This window comes from Pseudophryne corroboree, assembly GCF_028390025.1.
Source record: "Pseudophryne corroboree isolate aPseCor3 chromosome 3 unlocalized genomic scaffold, aPseCor3.hap2 SUPER_3_unloc_26, whole genome shotgun sequence".
Lineage (NCBI taxonomy): Eukaryota > Metazoa > Chordata > Amphibia > Anura > Myobatrachidae > Pseudophryne > Pseudophryne corroboree.
In genome coordinates, this window is record NW_026967515.1 from 1,287,596 (window position 1) to 1,309,407 (window position 21,812).

The window sequence follows — 21,812 nt, forward strand, 5'->3', positions numbered from 1 at the left end:
AATCTCTTAATAAAATGTTACTGGAGTCACGGAAAAATCCGGACAAACGGTTTTCTATCCCTCGTAGATTTAAATCGAGTTACCCGTTCCCAGAGGCCATGACAGCTACATGGGAGAACCCACCATTGGTGGATTCATCCGTATCCAAACTTACAAGGAAGTTAACCATACCAGTACCAACTGCTACTACGCTTAAAGACCCTGCAGATCGTAAAATAGAGGCTATGCTAAGGTCCATGTATACAGCAACTGGAGTGCTGTTAAGACCTGGGCTGGTTGGCATTTGGGTTACTAAAGCTTTAATGGTATGGATAAAAGAGCTCAAGTCGGCTCTACAAGATGATCATCTTATACTTCTCGCGGATCAAATCTGGGAAGCTGCTGAATATCTATGTACAGCTTCTACTGACGTCTGTCAGCTTACTTCTCGCCTGTCCTCATCGCTAGTCATAGTACGACGAGCACTTTGGCTACGTTCGTGGCAGGCGGAGACGGAGGTTAAAAAAGGTATAGAGGCATTGCCTTATGATGGCGAGAGACTTTTTGGTCCCGAATTGGACAAATGGATCTCTGAGGCTACTGGAGGGAAGTCTGTTTTTCTTCCATCGCCTACAACTATACCGAAACGGAAATATTCTGGTCCGGCGTTCAAATCCTTTAGAACTCAGCCCTTTCGCGGGCAGGGCACAGGTGCAGCCACGCCGAGCAGAAGAGGTCGGGGACGTAGTGCCCGACAATCCAATGCACGTCGTCAAGACACCAAGACCACTAACAAACCAGTGGCATGACGGGCTCCCAGCCCATCTCGGATCCCCAATCGTGGGAGCACGCCTTCAGAGTTATCAGGGGGCGTGGCTGCAGACGTCCACAGATGGGTGGATCCGCAATTTAGTATTAGAGGGTTACAAGATAGAGTTCGATTATCTTCCGACAAGAAGATTTTTCACGACAGGACTGCCTGTGTCAGACGACAAGAAAGCAGTTCTGCAGATTGCCATTCAGTCTCTGCTGAATGCTGCAGTGATAATTCCGGTCCCTGTGCAGGAACAGGGGCAGGGTTATTATTCCAGTCTGTTTCTGGTACCAAAACCAGATGGCTCAGTCAGGCCAATATTGAACCTAAAGGGTCTCAATCATTACGTCACTTACCACAGATTCAAGATGGAATCTCTCAGGTCAGTAATTGCAGGGTTAGAGCCACAGGAATTCATGATTGCACTAGATCTCAAGGATGCGTATTTGCACATTCCGATTTGGCCACCTCACCAAAGTTTTTTAAGGTTTGCAATAAGGCAGGACCATTACCAATTTCAGGCCCTACCGTTTGGCCTCTCATCAGCGCCTCGGGTATTCACCAAGGTAATGTCCATGATGACAGCTCATCTCAGGTCCCTAGGAGTAATAATTGTTCCGTATCTAGACGATCTGCTCATAAAGGCTCCGTCTCAACAATTGCTTCTCCAACATGCCTTGCTAACGTACAATGTACTAGTTCAGCACGGTTGGATAGTCAGTTTAAAGAAATCACATCTAAGTCCGTGTCAACGACTTCAATTCCTAGGGATGATTCTCGATACAGTAAAACAAAGGGTTTACCTGCCACAACAGAAAGTACAGTGCATTCGTCATCTGGTGCAATTAGTGCTCAAGCCACGCACAGTCTCTGTACATTTGTGCATTCGCCTTTTAGGCACAATGGTGGCGGCTTTCGAAGCACTTCAGTTCGGAAGATTTCACTCACGTCCGTTTCAACTGGAGGTGTTAGCACAGTGGTCGGGATCACATCTACAGCTGCACCACAGGGTGAGGTTGTCACCACAAGTCAGGGTGTCTCTTCTCTGGTGGTTAAAGATACACAATCTATCTGCAGGGAGACGATTCGGCGTCGCAAATTGGATAATTCTGACAACGGACGCAAGTCTCAGAGGTTGGGGAGCTGTAGTTCAGAGTTATCGGCTCCAGGGCCTCTGGGCGGATCACGAAAGATCGCTATCCATAAATGTTCTGGAACTCAGGGCGATTTACAATGCTCTAAGACAAGCGGTGCACATGTTTCGTTTTCAGACTGTGCAGGTGCAGTCAGACAATGCGACGGCAGTCGCATACATAAACAAACAAGGAGGAACGAGAAGCCGCATGGCTATGCGGGAAGTAGCTCGGATCCTCAGATGGGCCGAATATCACCAGGTGATATTATCGGCAGTGTTCATTCCTGGAGTGGACAACTGGGAGGCAGATTTTCTCAGTCGTCGGGATTTTCATCCAGGAGAGTGGGCATTAAATCCAGAAGTATTTCAGATGTTGATCCAGAAGTGGGGTTACCCTCAGGTGGATCTAATGGCATCCCGCCACAATCACCAGGTGTCAAGATACGTGTCCAGAACAAGAGATCCAAGGGCAGTGGCGGTGGATGCTCTCACAGCCACGTGGCCATACAGCCTTGTGTATCTGTTTCCACCGTTTCCACTGCTCCCGCTGGTGCTAAAACGGATCAAGAGAGGGTTCGTCACAGTCATTCTAATAGCGCCTCATTGGCCTCGGAGGGCTTGGTTCTCGGATCTTCTCGGGTTACTCGCAGACGATCCGTGGCCACTCCCACTACGTCCGGACCTGTTACAACAGGGTCCGTTCCTCTACCCCGATTTAGCGCGGCTGCGTTTGACGGGGTGGCTGTTGAAAAGGCCATCTTAAGGAAAGAGGGCATTCCTGAGTCTGTTATACCAACCATGGTACGAGCTAGGAAGCCGGTTACGGCAGCTCATTATTATAGAATTTGGCGTACTTATATAGGTTGGTGTGAAGCTCGGAAATTTCCGACATCATCTTTTAAATTATCCCGTCTTTTGTTATTTTTACAAATGGGGTTAGAGGGAGGACTACGTCTCTCCACACTAAAGGTGCAGGTATCTGCGTTGTCAATTTATTTTCAAAGGAAATTGGCCTCGTTGCAGTCAATACATACGTTTCTACAGGGTGTAAAAAGGATACAGCCTCCTTTCATTCCACCTACAGCACCATGGGACTTGAATCTGGTTTTAGATTTCTTACAGTCCGATTACTTTGAACCCTTACAACAAGTGGATATTAAATTTCTCACTTGGAAAACGATTTTTCTTTTAGCCTTAGCTTCGGCTAAGCGTGTTTCAGATTTGGGTGCTTTGTCTTGCAAGTCGCCTTATTTAATTTTTCATGATGACAGAGCGGAACTTCGGACGAATCCCGCTTTTCTACCAAAAGTAGTGTCATCTTTTCACATCAATCAACCAATAGTAGTTCCTGTGTTAACAGGAGATTCTGGAACATTGGATGTGGTTCGCGCATTGCGCATCTATGTTTCCCGAACGTCTACTGTGCGTAAGACAGATACGTTGTTTGTTCTCTATGACGCAGCTAAGAGGGGTTGGCCAGCCTCTAAGCAGACCTTATCCAGATGGATCAAACTGACTATACGTCAGGCTTACCTTTATGCTAAATTACAGCCACCTACGTCAGTAACAGCTCATTCCACACGTTCTGTGGGGACGTCATGGGCAGCGAGTCGTGGGGCTTCTACGACACAGCTTTGCCGTGCGGCTACTTGGTCATCAGTGCACACGTTTGTGCGCTTTTACAAGTTTGATACGTTTGCGGCATCAGCATCTAGCTTTGGCCGTTTAGTGTTACAGGTGCCAAACAGCTCTCCCGCCACGGAGGAGACTTTGGTACATCCCAAGAGTACTCCAGTGACCCCTAGTGGATGAAAAAGAAAATAGGATTTTGGTACTTACCAGGTAAATCCTTTTCTTTGAATCCATAGGGGGCACTGGACGCCCACCCAGAGCAGTTTACCTGTTTTAGGAGTTCAGTGGTTCTTATGGTAACACACTTTCACGACTGGTTTAAATTTAACTAGGGTTAATCAGTTATGGTGTCAACTGTTTAGTTGTCTGTTAGGTTGTGTCAACTTTATTGTTGTCTGTGAGACTATATGTAATTCTCCCTTTGTCAATCTCTCTATCGATCCTGTTCGGCTCAGTAAAAAACACTGAAGTGCTGCAGGATATGGAGGGGAGGAGTAGTCTCAAAAATTAATTTATTCAGTGCCTTCTTCCGGTGGAAGCCGTCCATATCCCAAGAGTACTCCAGTGCCCCCTATGGATTCAAAGAAAAGGATTTACCTGGTAAGTACCAAAATCCTATTTTTTACATCTACCAGGTCACAGTCCTTTTGGCCTGCGAGGCCTAGAAAGAATAAGCCTTTGAACACCTTCTTCAAAGGTGGTCGTGCCAAAGGAAAGAAACCTGCTCCCGCAGGTTCCCAGACCTAGAAGCCCGCTTCTGATATCCCTAGGTCCTCCGCATGACGGTGGACAGCTAGGCCTGGAGGAAGGTCAGGTGGGGGCTAGACTCTGGCAGTTCAGCCACGTCTGGGTGTCGTCTGGCCTGGACCCCAGGGTCCTGAATATAGTGTCCAGAGGGTACAGACTGGAGTTTCAAGATCCCCCGCCTCACCTTTTCTTCAGGTTGGGTTTGCCAGCCCTGCTGGCAGACAAGACCATTCTTTTGGAGGCCATCAGAAAATTGGTGGTGTCAGAGGTCCTTGTTCCGGTCCCACTTCAGCAGTGGAACAAGGGTTATTATTTGAACCTTTTTGTGGTACGGAAACCGGATGGTTCGGTACGGCCTATTCTAAACTTAAAATCTTTGAACCCTTATCTCAGGGAGTTCAAATTCAAGATGGCATCTGAGAGCTGTCATCTCAGGACTGTCGGAGGGGGAGTTCCTGGTGTCCCTGGACATCAAGGATGCTTACCTCCACATTCCCATTTGGACGCCGCATCAAGCATATCTCAGGTTTGCGCTGATGGACGATCATTATCAGTTCCAGGCGCTACCGTTTGGCCTCTCCACAGCACTGAGGATCTTCATCAAGGTGATGGCGGAGATGATGGTTCTCCTCCGCAAACAGGGGGTGAACATAATTCCATATCTGGACGATCTCCTGATCAAGGCGTTGTCCAGGGTGAGGTTGTTGCATTCCATCGCGCTCACGACACGGCTACTCAGGAGGCACGGAGGATACGCCTGTTTCCGAAAGCCAGCATTTCACTACTCTGGTGGCTGCAACTTCCGCACCTTCTGGAAGGGAGAAGGTTCGGAATTCAAGACTGGATCCTTTTAACCACAGATGCAAGTCTAAGAGGTTGGGAAGCAGTCGCTCTGGGGGAAACCTTTCAGGGACGATGGTCGGATCAAGAGTCACTTCTTAATAAACATCCTGTAACTCAGGGCCGTTTACAACGCCCTTCTGCAAGCAGCACACCTTTTACGGGATCGGGCTGTTCAGGTGCAGACGGACTATGTGACCACAGTGGCCTACATAAACCGACAAGGCGTAATGAAGAGCAGCGCTGCCATGTCAGAGGTGTCAAAAATCCTCATCTGGGCAAAAAGGCACGCAGTGGCGATATCGGAAATCTTCATTCCGGGCGCAGACAACTGGGAAGCAGACTTCCTCAGCAGACACGATCTCCATCCAGGGGAGTGGGGCGTCCATCCGAAGGTGTTCGAGGAGGTAACCGGTTGGTGGGGGGTTCCCCACATATACATGATGGCCTCACGCCTCAACAAGAAGCTTCGGAGGTACTGTTCCAGGTCAAGAGACCGACAGGCAGTGGTGGTGGACGCACTGTTAACACCGTGGGTGTTTAAGTCAGTGTATGTTTTCCCTCCACTTCCTCTGATACCAAAGGTTCTTCAGTTTCGTGAGAAGAACAAAGGTTCAGGCTATCCTCATTGCTCTGGACTGGCCAAGGAGGGCTTGGTACGCGGATCTGCTGGATCTTCTGCTGGAAGATCCACGGCCTTTACCTCTTCGGGAGGATCTGCTTCTGCAGGGGCCGTTCGCTTATCAAGACTTACCGCGGCTACGTTTGACTGCATGGCAGTTGAATGCCAGATCTTAGCTCGGAAAGGTATCCCGAGTGAGGTCATTCCTACCCTGATACAGGCCAGGAAGGGGGTAACGTCTAAACATTACCATCGCATTTGGAAGAAATATATTTCTTGGTGTGAGGCCAAGAAGTTTCCGGCGGTGGAGTTTAACTTGGACGTTTTCTCCTTTTCCTGCAAGCAGGGGTGGATATGGGACTGAGCCTGGGCTCCATCAAGGTCCAGATCTCTGCTTTGTCCATCTTCTTCCAAAAACAATTGGCTGTTCTTCCTGAGGTTCTGACCTTTTTGAAAGGGTTTCTGCACATCCAGCATCCCTTAGTGGCCCCTACGGCTCCATGGGATCTTGATGTGGTGTGGCAGTGCCTGCAATCTGCTTGGTTTGAGCCTCTACAGGAGGCTGACCTTAAGTTTCTCACATGGAAGGCGGTCACCTTGTTGGCCTTGGCTTCTGCACAACTCGTGTCGGAATTGGGGGCTTTATCTTGTAAAAGCCCCTATCTGATCTTCCATGAAGACAGGGCGGAACTTAGGACTCATGCACAGTTCCACCAAAGGTTGTGTCGGCTTTCCACATCAACCAACCTTTTGTGGTGCCAGTGGCTACTGACTCAATTACTTCAAAGGCCTTGGATGTATGGAGGACTTTGAAGATTTACGTGAAGAGGACGGCTCATCATAGGAAAAGTGACTCTCTGTTTGTCCTCTATGATCCAAAAAAAATTAGATTTCCTGCTGGATCAGGTTCACTATCCAGTATGCTTATTCCACGGCAGGATTGCCGTGTCCGAGATCTGTAAAGGCCCACTCTACTCGTAAAGTGGGATCTTCCTGGGCGGCTGCCCGGGGTGTCTCGGCGGTACAACTCTGCCAAGCAGCTACTTGGTCTGGGTCGAACACGTTTTGCCAAGTTTTACAAGTCCGATACTTTGGCCTCTGATGACCTCAAGTTTGGTCAAGCAGTGTTGCAGGAGCCTCCGCTCTCCCTCCCATACTGGGAGCTTTGGTACATCCCCATGCTACTATTATGGACCCCAGCATCCTCTAGGACGTAAGAGAAAATAGGATTTTGGTTACCTACCGGTAAATCCTTTTCTCGTAGTCCGTAGAAGATGCTGGGCATTGGTTTTATGGTTCAGTGTTACCTGGTTCCTAGGTAAATTCTGCGTTGTTTATTATTTCAGCTGTTGCTGAAGTTGTTCCGGCATGTTGTCCGGATTATCCTGTTTGTGTGAGCTGGTATAAATCTCGCCACTATCTGTGTAATGGCCTTCTCTCTAAGTATGTTGTCTCCTCGGGCACAGTTTCTAGACTGAGTCTGGTAGGAGGGGCATAGAGGGAGGAGCCAGCCCACACTCTTAAACTCGTAAAGTGCCAATGGCTCCTGGTGGACCCGTCTATACCCCTTGGTACTAATATGGACCCCAGCATCCTCTATGGACTACGAGAAAAGGATTTACCGGTAGGTAACCAAAATCCTATTTTTTAGGTAGAACATCTGTCTAATATTAAAACAGAAGATACAGAGGGAGAAGAAGAGACGTATATGACTGTTATAAAAGAAGAAGATATAGACGGAGAAGAGGAGACATATGTGACTGATATAAAGGCAGAAGATATAGAGGGAGAAGAGGAGACGTATGTGACTGATATAAAGACAGAAGATATAGAGGGAGAAGAAGAGACATATGTGACTGACATAAAGGCAGAAGATATAGAGGGAGAAGAAGAGACATATGTGACTGATATGAAGGAAGAAGATACAGAGGGAGAAGAAGACACGTATGTGAGGGGTAATCAGCAGTGTAAGGAGGAGGAGATCCCTACAGATATCAGCACAGGTGAGTAATAAACACTTATTACAGAAGTCAAATATTCTCATTGCTGAGGCGTGGCCACGGCGGTGAGGGAGTAAGCAGCGGATCCCGGGAGCTCCCCGATATTATAGATCCTGCACCTATCCTGTGTCCCTCCGGAGCGTCTACCCCCCGGTGCTGGTCCCCCCTCGCCTCCGAGCAGCGGCGGGCACCTTTGTCCGGGGTCTCTGGGCGCTGTCTGACCGCGGCGGACGACTTCCGGCTTTGAGGCCTGTGACTCCTCCGGACCCCCCCGGCCTTGAGTTTGGCGCTCCCGGCCGCGCGGCTCCAGGACCCTCACGACGGACGGACGAACGGGCGGGCGGCGCTGGCTGATGCTGGGCACACTGCAGGGGATATTGAAAGCCCTCCTGCCCTCCTGTACCTGGCTGATGAGGACCTGAGACTCCTGACTGCACAATAAGGCACAGGTACTCCAGTGAAGGGATGAAGTGATTAAAAGCCCGGTGGCCATTTTGGGTGCAGTTCAATAGATAGTCTCAGCACACAGACATCCCTGCCTACCCTGCAAGGACTGCATGCACACTGCAACTCAATGCACTCTTGTGTCACATTAATAATTCATAGTGTGGCACACAATAATACTCTGCTTCTATCTGGAATTTACTGCTGGACACTCTCCCCTCAATAACATCAATATCATATACTATTTTTTTTTATTTTACACAAAGAGATCCTTCCCGGCTTTAAAATCATACAGCCTGCTGTCCCCTAATTATACTTTATACTACAACTCTGCTCGGAGGAGTGGGTGACCGACATCTGTCAATATGGTTGGGGGAGGCCGGAGTGCGGCCGCGGCCAAACTGGAAAGATTTACTAGGCAACCCAACCCCAGGGGGTCATCGGCTCCACCTCAGGGTGCCTCTCCAATACACTCAAGCTCCCCTCCAGCGTCTGTCACCAACTCCCCAATGACAGCGGAGGCGCCGTCTATCCAGCAGGTGTTGGAAGCTATAGCAGGCAGTGAGCAGCGTCTCTCCGATAAGATGGAAAAGGTGCAGTGCGACCTCTCCTTACTACGACAAGATGTTCAACGTATACGGGAGAGAGTGGGTGAGGCGGAGACGCGTGTTTCCAACTTGGAGGATGTGTGTGGCCCCCTTAAGCAATCCGTGTCCGCAGTGACCCAGCAGGTCTCATCTCTCCAAACCAAGCTCCTAGACATGGAGGGTCGACTGCGCAGAAACAATGTCCGATTTGTGGGTCTGCCAGAGAGAGAGGAGGGCTCGCAGCCGGAGGACTTCCTCGAATCCTGGCTCAAAGAGATATATGGGGCTGAGTCCTTTACTGCACAATTCACGGTGGAGCGAGCGCACAGGATACCATCTCGGCCATTACCTCCTGGTGCCCCTCCTCGCACCTTCATCGCCAAATTCCTGCACTATAAGGATCGGGACTCGGTCCTCCGCCTTGGCCGTACAAAGGGCCCATTGGTCCGCAACGGAGTCAGAGTGTCGGCCTTCCCGGACTTTGCCGCGGACGTTCAGAAGGACAGGGCCCAGTTTATGCCTATCAAGCGACGCCTGCGGGACCTCAACCTCTCATATTCCATGCTGTTTCCCTCTCGGCTCCGAGTGGTGGCGGATGGGGAGACCAAGTTTTTTAATTCTCCTAGAGAGGCGGCCCAGTGGCTGGACGGATATGCGCCGGGTGCTCGTCAGCTAGCTCCGGACTGACTTCCCGCGCTGAAGATGCCGGGATCTTGACCACCGGAGGAGACGACCACAATTCGGGGAGCCCCCCACCTTTTGCATTGGTGGCTCAAGACTTTTCCAAGTTCACTACTGGTTCAGAGGGTTTAGGTTAAGTTGAGAATCTGGGCCTTCTTAGCATTTGGTAGTTGGATTTGGCGTTTTGGGATATAAGTATGCCGGAGTTCGGGGTGGTGTACGGGGTACGGGGAGGGATGGTTGGGAAGCTGCTAGTTGCGGCTCTTCTCGTTGTTTTTGGTTTCATTTCTTTAGTTTATTATTTTTCATATCTATGTTTTTTCTGAAACTAGGATGTTTGATATACCAGATATTGTGGCTTATAACGCAGAGCTCCTATGAGATATATGTCGCTATGGCTAACGGTGCTGATGTTTGGATATATATTGTGCGATTTCTATCCGTGTGGTACATAGAATATACCTGGGGTCATGAGTAACTTGAAATTCCTGGCATGGAATGTCCGGGGACTAAATAACAAAATTAAACGTTCTTTGGTTCTAAATATGATTAAGAAATATGACCCGGACATTGCATGCCTTAGCGAGACCCACTTGCAGGGAAATGGGTTGTTATCTCTAAGACGGGCCTGGGTGGGATGGGCTTATCATGCCTCTCATTCCTCCTTCTCCAGGGGAGTATCTGTTCTGATTAAGAAAACGGTGCAATTTGAGTTAATATCGGTCAAAACTGACACGTATGGCAGATTTGTGTTTCTAGAATGCAAACTAAGTTCCCAGCCATATTACATTTTAGCAGTGTATGTCCCCCCTCCTTTTTCATACGCTGTACTGCAGCAAGCTGCATCTTTTATAGCTTCCTCCCCTACCACTCCGGTGATATGTGTGGGCGACTTTAATAATATATTAGATGTTTCTGTGGACCGATGGCGGTCTCCGAATGATGTGATGGTGGGTAGTGGGTATACCAAATTTGCTGATTTTTTGAATAATCTACAATGGGTTGATGTGTGGAGGCTTCGCCACCCTGCAGTCCGTCAGTTCTCCTGTTTCTCCAGCACACATGGCTCCTTTTCTAGAATAGACCTGGTACTGGTGTCCCCCGCCCTTATCCCTGCGATCACTGATGTCCGTTATGAGGCCCGAGGGATCTCTGACCATTCCCCCTTGCTGATGACTTTAGCTGTGAAGGGTCAGAGGGGACACTCTTATTGGAAGTTGCACCCATCTTGGCTGACTCAACTGAGTGACTGTGGTGACCTGGAGACTCAGTGGGAGGGTTACTTTAGCGACAACACAGGATCTGCCCCGGGAACTATGGTTTGGGATTCATTTAAGGCTTTTCTGAGGGGCACTTATATAGGACGCATAGCAGCTCACAAAGTGTCCTCTAGAGAAAGGGAGAAGGCCCTGGAGAGCGACGCCAGGGATTTAGAGTCTCAATATTTGCTTGATGGTACCCCTACGACGAAAACACGATGGCTGGTGGCCCAGTCGGCGTGGCTTGCCCACCTGACTGATAAAAACTCACGGTCCCTCCTTTTTAGGGCCACTAATATTTATATGCAGGCTGATAGGACGGGTGGCCTCCTGGCTCGGCTGATACATCAGGATCGTCCTGGGACTGTAATTACACAAATGTCCGATGGGGATGGGTCCTTTGCTGACACCACACCGGACATTGCGCAGCTATTCCGATCCTATTACACCAAAGTTTACAGTTCACAATTGACGTTCTCCACTAGGGATCTCTCCTACTATTTGGCGGGTATCTCGCTACCCGTGCTCCCCCCCCCAAGGCCCGTGTAGCACTGGAAGCACCCTTGACGCTCGCGGAGGTGACTGCGGCTATTGGCATGTCTCCCAGTGGCAAGGCCCCGGGGTGTGACGGAATTCCCTCAGAAGTATACAAAACTCATGTTGATTTTTTCGGGCCCAGGCTCCATGCCTTATTCCTAGATATATTTACCAATAACGAACTTCCCCCCTCTATGTCAGAGGCAATTATAATAGTGATCCCGAAGCCCGGTAAAGACCCTAGGTCTCCGGATTCCTATAGACCGATATCCCTAATCCCCACCGACGCCAAGATCCTGGCAAAGATAATGGCAGTACGACTTAATACAGTGATCACCTCCCTCATTCATCCAGATCAGACTGGCTTCATGCCTGGGAAGTCCACATCTATCAACCTACGTAGACTGTATACCATTTTACAACTCCCACGTGACTTCCCTTCTGACTCGGCTGTGGTCTCGCTGGACGCGGCCAAGGCCTTTGACAGTATTGAATGGGCCTATTTATGGGAGGTGATGTCTTGTATGGGCTTTGGGCCCAACTATATCAGATGGACTAAATTATTGTACCAGCATCCGAGTGCCAGGATCTTGGTGAATGGTTACGTATCCCCCTCCTTTCAATTGTCCCGGGGTACCAGACAGGGCTGTCCCCTATCCCCCGCACTGTTTGCCTTGGCCATCGAGCCCTTGGCCTGTTTGATACGATCACACCCAGATATTGTGGGAATTTGCACGGGCTCACGCGAGGATAGGATAGCACTTTATGCCGACGACATGTTATTATTTTTGCAAGACTACGCCAGGTCAATGCCCGTTCTGCTGCGTGTGATTGAGGACTTTGATGCTCACTCGGGTCTTCTGATCAACTGGTCTAAATCATATATTATGCCAGTCATAGGCCTCCCTCCTACTGTTCCAAAAATCTCCCTACCATTATGCTGGACAACACAATTTAAATACCTTGGAATCCAAATAACTAATGACCCTTCTGATTTCATCCCTCTGAATCTGGACCCGACCATGCAGCAGATCGTGTGCAAATCTAAAACCTGGTGTAGGCTTCCACTGACGGTGTCTGGTAGGGTTAATCTCATTAAAATGATCATACTGCCCAAACTCCTATACATTATACTTCAATCCCCCGTATATATCTATCCAACATTCTTTAGGAAACTAAATAGTGTCCTATCCTCACTTGTTTGGGCTAACAAACGACCTAGGATACAATTAAATACTCTTACTAGGCTGCGCTCTGATGGCGGCCTAGCCTTGCCTAATTTCCAGATGTATTACTACGCTGCCCAGCTGACTCATATTAGTGTATGGGTGCGGGATTCTGGCGATGATACCTTGCAGTGTGAGTTTATCCGCTGCTATTTTCCTCACCTTTCTCCTGTACAGCTGCTGCTGAGTGGGAGCGGGGCCCGGTTCCTTCCCCCTATTATTTTTCAGGCCTTAAAAATATGGCGGGCCCTGAGAGACCTCTTAGGTTACGTCGACCTGGACCCAGACACCCCCCTTTGGTACTCTGACTGGCTTCCTGAGCTGCATGCGCTTGAGGGACGGGAGGTGTGGGCCCCTAGATCAGTGGTCTCTATTTCCCAACTCTACCTAAATGACTCACTCAAATCCTTTCAGCAACTGAAAGATGAGTTTGGCTTACCCAACTCATATTTTTTCAGATACCTTCAACTTCGACATGCCCTCCAGTCCCAGTTTGCGGATTCCCCCCCGCGAATCCTCCCATTTCCCATCAAGACCTTTGTAACTACACTGGGTCGAACCAAGATGGTTTCCCTTGCGTATGGATATCTTCTCACCAAAATCCATGCGGACCCGCTGACACGTCTCCGTGGAAAATGGGAGGAGGATGTAGGCCTTATGGGTGAGGAGGACTGGGCTCTTGCTCTGGAATACCCCGCCACGGTCACCAAGTCCCTCAGATACCAACAAATCCAATTTTTCATTTTACATAGAACATATATGACTCCAGCTAGACTGGCCTCTTTTGGGACTGGCAGATCTGGTCTCTGCCCTAAGTTCGAGGTGGATATGGGAACATTTTGGCATATGGTGTGGGAGTGTCCAAGGCTACGGGTGTTCTGGTCGGGGGTCAGATCGGTGCTGGAGAGTACGGGAGTGACTGGCGGACTGCTTACCCCACAATTCTGTATTTTGGGGATAGGAGGCTCTACTTCTGAGACTGGCCCGGTCGATCTATATGCTCGCAATGTATGTGCCTTGGCTAAGGTGTGCATTGCGAGACTCTGGATGGCCCCTAGCGGTCCTTTAATCTCTGCATTCAAGACCTTGGTTAACGACACAATACTCAAAGCAAGATATATTTATATGAAACAGAACGCATCGGCCAAGTTTGAAAGAATTTGGTCTCGCTGGCTGGAGTCTCCCCACTCCCACCTAGTCCCTTGTCATAATTGATACCGAAGAGCTATTGTGCCACTGATCTGATCTAATATATAATGATGTATATCTAGAGGGCTGACAGCGTAGCTCTGCGGGCTTGCCTTAACACATATGCGACTGATAAGGTCCTAGTTCAGATGACTATTTCTCATTATGTTCTTCCTATGTTTCTTATTTCTTTTTCTTTTTCTTTTTATGTACCCTTTTGTGGGTTAGTTTAAGGGTGAAAACTAAAAAATGGATATGTTGATTTATATATTGGTTGCAGATGTTGCAAGTTCAGACGGGCTGACAAAATGTATTGAAACTAAGATGCGATTAATGTGATGATGTGATATGCTGATGATATGCAATGTCTGTAACTCAATCTACATATTATTGAATAAAAATTACTTTATTAAAAAAAAAAATATTCTCATTGCTCAGTCACTACAGCAATCTCTTATCCTACACCCTCCTCCGCCATCAGCCCTGTTCTCAGTTGGGTGTTTCTAACACAAGGCTATCCATGACAACTATCACATGTAGAGAGTTATTACACACAGCACTATAATGTTATTAAAAGTAACAAGCAGAAGTTTATTAGTGATTATATATAAATGTGTATATACGTATGTATATAATATAATTTAGTATTGTTTTTTGTAGAGTGCCTAATTTATGTGCATTTTGTTAGATGATGCAGGTATGAAATATTTCCTGCTATACAGTAGACCTGAGCTCACCAAATACAATTCGTATATTCATTAAAACTGAATTCCTCTTTCTTCAGTGTATCGTTCTCAGTCATTGTCCTCATTGCCTACCCCTCTACATCTTCGGGCCTAAGTGTTCAATCCATGATTAAGAACTACATTCAGCCACCTCGTTTCCTTCCTTTGCCGATAGCTGCTCCCTCAGTCAATTATCAGTCATCAGATCCCCAACTCAGGCCAAGCGTGACATGGAAGAAGGGGAATTCCTGGTTTCTTTGGATATTAGGGATGCGTATCTTCACATCTCAATATGGCCACCTCTTCAGGCTTATCTCAGGTTTGCACTGCAGCACAGTCACTACCAGGTCGGTCCAGGCCTTGCCTTTTGGTCTCTCAACTGCACTGAGGGTATTATCAGGGGTGATGGCAGAGATGTTGCTACAACTCCACAAGCAGGAAGTGAACATTGTTCCATACTTGGACGATCTCCTCATAATGGCTATATTCAGAGCACAGTTGATGGAAAAGATCAGCCTTCCAACACGACTACTCACGGATCATGGGTGGATTCTCAATCTGCAGAAATCCCACCTAGAACCTATGCAGAGGCTTCAGTTCCTGGTAATGATACTGGACACAGTGTCTCAGAAGGTGTTCTTTCCTATGGACAAGGCAAAGATAATTCAGACGATGGTACGTTCCATTTTGAAGCTGAACAAAATCTCGGTACATCTTTGCATACGCTTACTGGGAAAGATGCTGGCCTCCTACGACGCAATTCAGTACGGAAGATTCCATGCATGACCATTCCAGCTGGATCTGCTGGACAAATGGTCTGGGTCACCTCTGTACATACGCCAGATGATGTGCCTTTCACCAAACACCAGGATTTCCCACTTATGGTGGTTATTGATCTCCCTCCTGGAGGGTCGACACTTCGGAATTCAGGATTGGATTCTGTTGACAACGGATGCAAGCCTCCATTGTTGGGGTGCAGTGACCCTAGGGGCTCGGTTCCAATGAAGGTGGTCTGATCAAGAGGCTTCCTTTCCGATAAATGTTTTGGAACTCAGGGTGATTTACATTGCCCTTCTGCTGACCTCTTTATGTCCTACAGTATCAGGCCATACAGGTATGGTCAGAAAACACACCAACTGTTGTGTACATAAACCAACAAGGAGGTCCAAACAGCAGAGCTGCAATGAGGGAGGTGTCACAGATACTCCTCTGGGTGGAGCGGAATCCCAAGGCAATTTCCGCCGTATTAATTCCGTGAGTAGACAATTGGGGAGCAGACTTCCTTAGTAGACACGATCTGCACCTGGGGGAATGGGTTCTCTACCCGCAAGTGTTACAGCAGATATTTTATTGGTGGGGCTACCTGCAAATCTACTTGTTGGTTTCTCAGCTCACCAAGAAGCTTCTGCGCTACTGTTCTGGGACGAGGGATCCACAGTCCGTAGCAGTGGATGCTCTGGCGACACCGTGGATTTACCGGTTGGTGTACTTGTTCCCTCCAGTTCCTCTAATTCCAAGAGTTCTCAAAGGATTTAAAGGGACAGGGTTCAGGCAATTCTGATTGCCCCCGACTGGCCCCGCAGGGCCTGGTAAGTAGACATTCTAGCCTTATTACTCGTAGGCCCCTGGCCTCTGCCAATTCAGGATGATCGTCTTACACAAGGGCCGTTAGTCTATCCAGACTTACCACGGCTACGTTTGATGCAATGGAAGTATATAGGGAGAATTTTTGCCAGGAAAATAATTCCGGGCAAGGTTATCTCGACTGTGCTCCAAGCCGGCCAGATGGTCGCATTGAAACATAACCATCACAAATGGAAGAAATGTGTCTCTTGGTGTGAGGGTCAACAGTATTCTGCTGTGGATTTTCATCTGGGACATTTCTTGCACTTCCTGCAGGCTGTTGTGGATGTGGACCTACATTTAGGCTCCATAAAAGTTAAAATCTCAGCCTTGTCTTTTTCTTCCAGGGAACAATTGGCTGTTCTCCCAGTGGTGTAAACTTTTGAAAAGAAAAAAGAAGACTTTTTGGGAAGCACTCATATACAGATAATATTGTACGACTCAATGTCAAAAAATAGCTAGCTAAAATACAAAATTTTTATTAATTCTCATTAAAAGTGATTATTGGGGAGTTCAAATTGGCGCCAGTATATGTTTAAATAGTGACATTGCGAAAATATGGGGAATGATGTACAGAATACAAGGTACCAATACCTAATTCTGGCCGAGATGGGTATATCCAGCTGTGGATCAGTCTGTGATTATAAGTTGCTCATTTGTTGGAAATATGACCGTCATTTGTAAACTGCTATATATCCCAATTGGGAATTTTGATCCTAGCAGATGATTGAATCATAGGTCATAACCGAGACATAAGATAGTGCTCTATTAATAGTGACAGGTGGGCGGCAAATATTTGCAGTACCAGGGTGTTCCTTAGTAGTCTCCTATCCAAGTACTTAACCCGGCCCTCCACTGCTTGGCTTCCAAGATCAGATGAGATTGGGCATCTCCAGCGGGGTATGACCGCAGACCTTATGCTCACCCTTGTCACGCTGTGTCCAAAATTGGGCACAGATAAGAGCCAATTATTATTGTCGTATGAGCCACAAGTTTGAGAGAAACACAGCTGGTTTGATGTGAAAAGAAGGGGGGGATTTCTTATCACAGATGATAAGGTATACTCAAAGATTAAATACCCATCTAAATTGTCAGGGCTTAAGTAGTCGCAGTATACGTAGGGAAAGACCTCTATGTTGCATAATTATCACATGCATATAAATCTGACATTGAATAAATGATATTATTATAATCATGCAAAAGAAGGGAACCTCCAAATTTGGTCTCCAAAGCCACAGATTGCATGCGTAGTTACACTATAAATTCTGAAAATCACCTGAGCAATGAAAAATACAATTCTCAAAAACCAACAGCGAGTTAATATCAACTGAGTTGACACAGTATGTATTCATATGCAGTGTAAAGGAGAAGAGAGAAGGCGTTTTTGTTTTTGTTTTAAGTGGGGTCCAAGGTTTAACAGATGTATCCACATCTGCTTTTTTGATAAAGATATGGACCCCAAAGCAGTTTAGTACTTATTCCTTTACTGTTGATAATTAATGTCACTCAATATAGTATAGCAGTCTGTGTAACATATAGGTAGGATTTTAATAAATACCTGTCCATGCGCTGATGCATAAATAATAAGTATCCAAACCTGATATACAATTTTTTTGGTTTAGATCCTACTTGTATGGAGAGGGAGATCCTGATGTCTGAAAGGTGCTGGCCGCGTCCGCCCGCGTCTGCCCACGTTGGGCTTGTTGCCGGGCTTTTTTAAACACAATTGCATATTATTATCATAATAAATAATTTGACACTTTTAGGTTTCAGCAGTCACGATCACTTATTCACCAACTTTACTATATCTATACCCTAATTTTAAATTCATATATTTATATATATATAAGAAAATAACCTTTTATAAAAATTGTATTTGTATTTCCCTCTTATTATGTATATAATTACTCTAATACTGGCACAGGCACATTAAGTGCTGTGCATGCTTTTAACAATCTGTGTCTTCCACTTTTCAAAGTTTTTATACTGTAATTAACTGTTCCACAAATGATACTATCACTATATCCTTATCCTCTGCAAATATCAACCAAAAGAATTAATCTTATCAGCTCTTTTTTTAAATAATTAAAATAACCATATGATCGCTCATCTTATTGCTCAATGGTCCCTCTAACTGTCAATCAGGACACACCATCCAATGGGAACCTGCAAATACGATACTGACTATGATAGGCCAAATTACCTATCAATCTATTGCTTAGAGTCAATCAGCACACAGTATCACCAATATAAGGACAAACCAATAGGCTAGAACCTACTGACGCCCTGTGACCAAGCTTCATGCGAAACGTACGTCAGGAGACTACATCCTCACGGTCACGTGGTGCGTACACGTGACCGCAACGAGCCGCTCTCGGCTAAGTCCGTCGCCTAGGGAACCAGAACAACAGGAAGCACAGTGCGGCCGGAGCCCGGCAACAAGCCCAACGTGGGCAGACGCGGGCGGACGCGGCCGGCACCTTTCAGACATCAGGATCTCCCTCTCCATACAAGTAGGATCTAAACCAAAAAATTGTATATCAGGTTTGGATACTTATTATTTATGCATCAGCGCATGGACAGGTATTTATTAAAATCCTACCTATATGTTACACAGACTGCTATACTATATTGAGTGACATTAATTATCAACAGTAAAGGAATAAGTACTAAACTGCTTTGGGGTCCATATCTTTATCAAAAAAGCAGATGTGGATACATCTGTTAAACCTTGGACCCCACTTAAAACAAAAACAAAAACGCCTTCTCTCTTCTCCTTTACACTGCATATGAATACATACTGTGTCAACTCAGTTGATATTAACTCGCTGTTGGTTTTTGAGAATTGTATTTTTCATTGCTCAGGTGATTTTCAGAATTTATAGTGTAACTACGCATGCAATCTGTGGCTTTGGAGACCAAATTTGGAGGTTCCCTTCTTTTGCATGATTATAATAATATCATTTATTCAATGTCAGATTTATATGCATGTGATAATTATGCAACATAGAGGTCTTTCCCTACGTATACTGCGACTACTTAAGCCCTGACAATTTAGATGGGTATTTAATCTTTGAGTATACCTTATCATCTGTGATAAGAAATCCCCCCCTTCTTTTCACATCAAACCAGCTGTGTTTCTCTCAAACTTGTGGCTCATACGACAATAATAATTGGCTCTTATCTGTGCCCAATTTTGGACACAGCGTGACAAGGGTGAGCATAAGGTCTGCGGTCATACCCCGCTGGAGATGCCCAATCTCATCTGATCTTGGAAGCCAAGCAGTGGAGGGCCGGGTTAAGTACTTGGATAGGAGACTACTAAGGAACACCCTGGTACTGCAAATATTTGCCGCCCACCTGTCACTATTAATAGAGCACTATCTTATGTCTCGGTTATGACCTATGATTCAATCATCTGCTAGGATCAAAATTCCCAATTGGGATATATAGCAGTTTACAAATGACGGTCATATTTCCAACAAATGAGCAACTTATAATCACAGACTGATCCACAGCTGGATATACCCATCTCGGCCAGAATTAGGTATTGGTACCTTGTATTCTGTACATCATTCCCCATATTTTCGCAATGTCACTATTTAAACATATACTGGCGCCAATTTGAACTCCCCAATAATCACTTTTAATGAGAATTAATAAAAATGTTGTATTTTAGCTAGCTATTTTTTGACATTGAGTCGTACAATATTATCTGTATATGAGTGCTTCCCAAAAAGAGTCTTCTTTTTTCTTTTCAAAAGTTTACATCATGTTTAACTGACTCGGGGGAGCACCACTGATGGGTAGTCTTTTTAAACAAAAAGGAATGTGTTACCGTATGTATCTGCTCCCCGAAATAAGGATTTGAACCCTAAATTCTATTATCAGTATTTACAGATAACTATCATTATACATATACACCATAAGACCAGTGCGGTTTCCAATCTTTGTCTCTCAAATAACTGTTCTCCCAGTGGTCCAGATGTTCTTGACAGGTGTCCTTTATATTCGACTACCCTTTGTGCCTCCCACAGCGCCGTGAGTTCTCAATTTGGTTCTGGCCTTTCTCCAATCGGTTTGATTGAACCTTTCCACAAGGTGGACATGGAGTATTTGACATGGCAGGCTATCATGTTATTGGAAAGAAATCTACCAAGCAAATGGAAGATCGGGCGCTTTCAGGTGCTGTGTCTCTAATGCTGCTGCTATAACAACTTGGAGGTAGTCACACCCCAACCATATATCAAAAGAAACCAAGAAAATAAAAATAGCAGCGCTAATGGAAATATTAGATAGTAATTCTAATACGAAGGATTGAGTGAAAAACGTTTGTTAATTTAATAAAACATAAATTTAGGCCTCAATAAAAATTGGATACACGATCCAAGGACCTTTGAAAAAGCTGCATTGCTCGCAGCGAAACGCGTCAGGAGGAGGCTACCTGGGTAGTCAATCGTGACATTTGCTGCTGCCGTAACATATCCGGACCAAACTGGACTTTGCCATCTGCAGAAAAAACGGGACAAATATCCAACAACCAGGAACACTATTTACACCCATCTCTATGAGGAAGACACCGCACTAAATGAGGACCCCAAACCTGGCTGGTTTTGAGTAAAAATATCAGAGACACTCTTAAGGGACTACACCTCTAGCGGTCTTCGGGTAATGTGTACTGGTGTGACTGCATTGTCAGTCTATTTTTATCTGCTATATATTCCAGTTTTATTAATAGGAACGGATATTAATGCGACGGGCAGCTACAATTCAATTGACCCATACATGTTAATTTTATCATTTCTCATTGTTTTAAATTGTTATGTTTGGATCGTGTATCCAATTTTTATTGAGGCCTAAATTTATGTTTTATTAAATTAACGAACGTTTTTCACTCAATCCTTCGTATTAGAATTACTATCTAATATTTCCATTAGCGCTGCTATTTTTATTTTCTTGGTTTCTTTTGATATCATGTTATTGGCATTGGCCTCGGTGAGGCGTGTTTTGGAATTAGGGGCCTTATGCTGTAAGAGTCCTTCTCTGGTGTTTCATGAGGTTAGAGCTGTGCTCAAAACTCGCTAGACATTCTTGCCTAAGGTGCTATCAGCATTTCATATCAATTGGCCGATGGTGGTTCTGGTTGTCACTGGGACGTCTGTTACACCAATGTCCTTGGACGTGGTTCGGGCTTTGGAGATTTATGTCAAGAGGCCAGCTCGTCTCAGAAAATCAGACTTGCTTTTTGTTCTCTATGATGCTTCAAAGATTGGTTGTCCTCCTTCGAAGCAGTCTATTGCATGTTGGATCAGGCTTACGATCCAACAGGCTCACTCTTTGGCGGCTTAAATAGGATTTTAATACCTACCGGTAAACCCTTTTTTTCATAGTCCATAGGGGATACTGGGCGCCCGCCTCTGTGCTTTGATATTTTCCAGCAAGAGTTATTCTTGTGTGTTGTATTTTTGGTCTGCTTTTGCTGTCCCTATTTTCAAGTTGTGGTTAGTGTTGCTATCCTCTTGTTATGTTGTGTGCTGGTTCGTTCTCTCACCACTTTCTTGTCTCTTTTCCTCCTTTCAAAGTATGTCCATCTCCTTGGGCACCGTTTTCCTAGAAAGAGTCTACAGGAGGGGCATAGAGGGGGGGAGCCAGCATACTCTCTGAAGAAGTTTTAAAGTGCCAGTCTCCAATGAACCCCATCTATACCCCATGGTACTAAGACCATCCCAGTATCCCCTACAGACTACGAGAAAAGGATTTACCGGTAGGTATT

At 46.1% G+C, this 21,812-nt stretch overlaps 1 protein-coding gene and 2 pseudogenes across 1 annotated transcript in view; 1 reads left to right on the forward strand and 2 right to left on the reverse strand.

Annotated features, from left to right (window-relative positions):
• The window catches only part of LOC134983834 (uncharacterized), a 311,233-nt gene that overhangs the window by 186,611 nt on the left and 102,810 nt on the right, over window positions 1-21,812 (reverse strand). The gene's annotated exons all lie outside the window — the stretch shown is intronic.
• On the reverse strand, window positions 16,833-16,953 carry LOC134983852 (5S ribosomal RNA; annotated as a pseudogene).
• LOC134983853 (5S ribosomal RNA) lies at window positions 19,267-19,387 on the forward strand (annotated as a pseudogene).